This window comes from Schistocerca piceifrons, chromosome 2 (assembly GCF_021461385.2).
Source record: "Schistocerca piceifrons isolate TAMUIC-IGC-003096 chromosome 2, iqSchPice1.1, whole genome shotgun sequence".
Taxonomy (NCBI): Eukaryota; Metazoa; Arthropoda; class Insecta; order Orthoptera; family Acrididae; genus Schistocerca; species Schistocerca piceifrons.
Genome location: NC_060139.1, coordinates 919,332,283 through 919,338,282, shown reverse-complemented (window position 1 = coordinate 919,338,282; position 6,000 = coordinate 919,332,283).

Genomic DNA, 6,000 nt, shown 5'->3' with positions numbered 1-6,000 from the left:
GCAAGGAAAGCGTTTCTGAGGAAAAGAAATTTGTTAACATCGAGTATAGATTTAAGTGTCAGGAAGTCGTTTCTGGAAGTATTTGTATGGAGTGTAGCCATGTATGGAAGTGAAACGTGGACGATGAATAGTTTAGACAAGAAGAGAATAGAATTTTTCGAAATGTGGTGTTACAGAAGAATGCTGAAGATCAGATGGGTAGATCACATAAGTAATGAGGAGGTACTGAATAGAACTGGGGAGAAATTTGTGGCACAACTGGACTGGAAGAAGGGATCGGTGGGTAGAACACGTTCTGAGGTATCAACGGATCACCAATTTAATATTGAAGGGCGGAGTGGAGGGTAAAAACCGTAGAGGGAGACGAAGAGATGAATACACTAAGCAGATTCAGAAGAATGTAGGTTGCAGTAGTGACTGGGAGAAGAGGAAGCTTGCACAGGATAGAGTAGCATGGCGAGCTGGATTAAAGACCAAAACAACAACAACTACTACCACTCGATATATAACTCCTCTTTATCATCGCCACTAAACACAAAATTTGCTTTCAGATGGAGAAAATCAAATTAATTAAATAAATTTAATCTTATCAGTTCTGCTAAACTATAATATCACAGGTATACTACTTGAAAAATACGAATTTTATATTGATAATTTCAGTGTCTCAGGCTTAAGAAAATTTGGTGGGTCTGAACTTGAAAATTACTTTCGGAGGCCTACAGTCATACCAATAATGTTTATTCGTCATACCAACACATTCATTAAGAGCAGTACATCCACACGCAAAAAGAAATGGTTTTTTAGACGAATAACTAACCTTGGGCTGTAGCTGCTTGCTAGTCTCTCTCTCACACAAAAACGATTCGTAGTTCATTTCCAACAGACATGCCTTTCTTTCTCCACCAGCAACAAGGTTATTTCAATACCCACTCACGGCAGTATGATATTCACCAAAACCTGTAACTATGACAGTAAAATAATAGAATCTCCTTTCATTACTATGTCTCAAACTGCCCAGATCTTACACACAATTCGCAATAGCTTACTTGCATCAACAGCCAACCTCTCTTGTACTGATTTTCTTTCAGTTAAAGGATGTAATTCAGTTTTTAAAAGAAAAGAAGTAGTTGCAATCGGATTAATGAAAGGCTGGGTTGTTTTTGGGGGAGGAGACCAAACTGCAAGGTCGTCGATCTCATCGGATTATGGAACGACGGGGAAGGAAGTCGGCCGTGCCCTGTCAAAGGAACCATCCCGACATTTGCCTGGAGCGATTTAGGGAAATCATGGAAAACCTAAATCAAGATGGCCGGACGCGGGGCTGAACCGTCGTCCTCCCGAATGCGAGTCCAGTGTGCTAGCCACTACGCTACCTCGCTCGGTCTATTAATGAAAGGAAATAAATTTTTGATTTCTGACATATTTTAATACCAAGTTAATTTACGTAAACTCGTTGTTCACAGTCTCTCGGAACGTTTATCAATGCTCAGTGCTATTTCCTCTTTAAAATCTCGCAATAAAACCCTTTTCTGTGACCACTATCTGAAATAATTTTTATTATTATTCCAGGAGACAGCGTATTTGCTTTCTGCATCCAAAAACCAAGAACATTCTTAATAATATTTTTATAGACTGAAATATGAAAGAACAAGTATCGCTTTTATAATTCGTCTGTTCCGCTCATTTTAAAAACCTCGCTGGCGCCGTTTAGGTTTTCTCACACACTCACAGGTGTCACTCTCGTCGACAGTCTCTTTCAACTCCTTATTAACAGATGGCAATAGTCTCGTCTGTTACGGACCGTCTCTCTTTCTCTCCAACATTCGTGGCATAAAAAACGAAAAACCTATAGTTTTGGCATGGTGCCGTTTCCTCAAATATCTGAACAGTTCTTAACAATAACATATACTCCCTGTGCTAGTTTAGAGTAAAATCTTTCACTGATTTGCCAAATTCTTTTCGGGGTATCATTATCACTCATCTCATCTTCATCTAATTTCTCTTCTCTTTACATAATATTTTTGTTTTCGAATTCCTTCGTATACCAGAAAAATTTTGTTGTCATTGCGTGAAACAATATTTCAGTGATGGAAGGTATTGCCAAGGAAGAACAGCTAGAAATTGTTAAGGTACACAAACTTAAGTATCAGTACACGGCGGTCATGATTTTAAAATCATTATTTTTCTCTTATACGATTACATCTCAACCACTAACAAGGGGAGGCCGCCAATTGTGAAATTCAGTTTCGATTCATACTGCGCATAATAAAAGCTCATGGCCAGAGGTGTAATGTGGCAAAGCACCAAGAAGCACTTCTCAGCCGTTGTCGAGAAAATCGACAGTTAAAAGAAACCGTTGCGGTGAACTACTCTCTACGGTTGATAATTTTCTGCAGTGTCGTGGCGCAGCGGTAACCGCTCGGGTTCGTAATCCGAAGGTCGCCGGATCCAATCCCGCGGCATGCAACTTTTTTTTATTAGTTTTTTGTAATTCAAATATATATTTTAATTACAAAAAACTAATAATTAAAAAAAGTTGCATGCCGCGGGATTCGATCCGGCGACCTTCGGATTACGAACCCGAGCGCTTTTATATATATATATATATATATATATATATATATATATATATATATATATATATATGTAATTCAAATATATATTTGAATTACAAAAAACTAATAATAAAAAAAAAGTTGCATGCCGCGGGATTCGATCCGGCGACCTTCGGATTACGAACCCGAGCGCATATATATATATATATATATATATATATATATATATATATATATATATTTGTAATTCAAATATATATTTGAATTACAAAAAACTAATAATAAAAAAAAGTTGCATGCCGCGAATTAATGAATTGCTTATGCATGTTGGTGAAGGCAGATCGCTCTCCAATTGTACTGCCTCCATTTTTCCGTTTGTTTAACAAGGTGTACCAAAGCTCTCACGCCCGCACTGATTTTCGACGATGTTATAAGTTGCGCTAAGGACCGCATCTACCTTCTTTCGAAGTTAGCAGGCAACTACGCTGTTATGCGGCGGCTCGTTTCGGCCCATTCAACATCTGCCCATCAAGTGTAACGAGCGAATAACGGAGATTATATTACATACCTGCCACAGCAAATTTGTGTTCGTGGGGTCTCTATTCTAATTCGGACGTTTGACTTACGCTATACGTATTCGTTTCGGAATATCGTTTCTACGTCTTCCGTTAACTATACGTGGTAAACATTATGAAGACAATTAATAACATTTGTGAAATACAACTTTGTTTGCGGAAAACATAATGATGTTCGAAGTCGCCAGTTTTTCCACGACAAACGACTTTCAACAACTTATTATATGCATAATTGTTGCAACTGATTGCCGGGAATTATATATACGTGTGTGTGTGTATATATATACACATTTGAATTACAAAAAACAAATACTAAAAAAAAAAAAGTTGCATGGCCCGAGATTCGATCCGGCGAATTTCGGATTACAAACCCGAGCGTTTACCGCTGCGCCACAACGCTGTAGAAACTAATAATCGTAGAGAGTATTTCACCGCAACGGTTTCTTTTTAGCTGTCGGTTTTCTCGACAACGGCTGAGAAGTGCATCTTGGTGCTTTGCCACATTACACCTCTGGCCATGAGCTTTTATTATGCGCAGTATGAATCGAATCTGAATTTCACAATTGGCGGCCTCCCCTTGTAGGTTCAACTGAACAGATCTGGAACATAGTTCAACAGTAGATACATTAAAAAAGCCTCTTCACAGCTAATTACACTCTCTGGTAGATTTACTATGCTCCGCAGTGAATGTGGAAGAACTGGCAGCGCCCTTTCATGCTGCTCTAGTAACTGATGACGCAGCTAAGCTTCGAGAAGTTCAGAGAAGCATCATACAGCGAACCACTAAATGTTGCAGGAAGGTCGCTTTGAGTGTCTGCTCTGATGACTATGTATGTTTCGTGAAAGACACGCTGTCACTGGTAGTCTGTTCAAAATATTACACGCGGAAGCTCTTCCTGGCTATAGTACGTAAATTAACATCTCCATATTTGTAAGAGTCCTACGACAGGGAATTTAATTTTAACTAATTATTACTCTTCCCGCCGCGCTGAGTGGCCGCGCGGTTAGAGGCGCCATGTCACGGATTGCGCGGCCCCTCCAGCAGGAGCTTCGAGTCCTCCCTCGGGCATGGGTGTGTGTGTGTGTGTGTGTGTGTGTGTGTGTGTGTGTGTGTGTGTGTGTGTGTGTGTGTGTTGTTCTTAGCATAAGTTAGTTTAAGTACTGTGTAAGTCTAGGGACCGATGTACTCAGCATTTTGGTCCCTTAGGAATTCACACACACACACACACACACACACACACACACACACACACACACACATTACTCTTTCCGATTGTTTCTCACGCTTCAGGACGATAATTCTAATGTCCATCGTTAGGAAAAAACTGTACCTATAGAATATGTATCTCTTAATAAACAGTATACTTTGGCATTACTTGGCAGATCAGAAGTAGAAAATATAAATGGTATACTAGGACCTGGTGTCGAACTCTCGATCTCCTGTATGCTAATGCAAAACTTTACCCATTGTACTAACATTTTTTTCTTCGTGTCGAAGCTCTGTGCGCTACGCTCAGTGCTTGAATGTAAACAAATGGGTGCACATCATAGAAAGACCATATGTGTTATCTACAACACTTATTCTTCATGTTTTGCTACTGTCTGGGACTGTTATATCCGGCATCACCTGATAACCGCTTATAAGCGGCATATTCCATTCATAAAATAATGGCACCTTAGAATGAAGTTATCCTTCACATCTTTAAATCTTTTCTTCTAAGGGCGGGTTATTTATGGATACTCAACCTGACAAGGCACTGAATTTTTTTCCGAGGGTATTTGTAAGCAGTTTGTCATATGCATTCAAATACTAAGTTATTGCATGTAAAGGGACAATTTATTTAAACCTAAAAAGCTACAATATGGTCGAACAAAGATCTCTGTGTTTCTCGCACATGAGCCATTATTGGAAGTTCAACAAGAAGCGCAATACCACTTTGTATCAGATTATGAATGGCAAGTAAAACACATTGAAAGCAGCTTGAAGCTGTTAAGAAGGCAAGTTAACGCAATACGACTTCCTATTACGTCACTGTGACAAGACAAAGTACGATGAAACGTAGGGTCCTCCTGAAAACGAAAAGTGATGACAAGATAGGTTATATAAACGTGGCGGCTTCGCTACACCGACAGCCGCTAAAACAAATTTCCAATCTTGGCTTCGTTACATTGACAGCTGCTAAAACAAATTTGCAGTCTTCCTGTCTTCTTCCCCGGGTGCCCTACCTTCGACTGGCTAGGTAGCACAGCTGCGGAGTGTTGACTGAAGATACTTGTCTTATATGTTATTATAATGTTGTGAGATTGCTTTTCTTTTGCCGAGCGGGGTAGCCGTGCGGTCTCGGGCGCCTTGTCATGGTTCGCGCGGCCTCCCCCCCCCCCCCCCCCCCGATCGAGGTTCGAGTCCTCCTTAGCTTAAGTTAGTTGAAGTTAGGTTAAGTACTGTGTAGGCCTAGGGACCGATGACCTCAGCAGTTTGGTCCCATAGTACAATACCACAAATTTCCAAAAGCCTGAACTGAACGCTTTTCTTTGCTGTGAATTTTCCATCGAAAAATAGCACGGACAAAACTTGTTAATGTATTTTTGTACTGCTAGTACGTAAGGAATAACGTTGCAGCGTCCAAGTACGCGATTTTTGTTTCCTTGTATACTGAAAAATTGAGAAGTAACATTCACATGGTGAGTCTTTAATGTAGCAGCAAGTTGAAAAAGTTGTAATAGAGTTTCGACTTGAAAGTAGTAATGAAGAAGGCGACCAGGACATCTAAGTTTCATCTTGCTTCCCGACGTTCTGTTGGTAGACAACGCCGAACACTGAAGCTGAATATATAAATTACAATAACTAACGAAATTTATTGTTTTCCCCA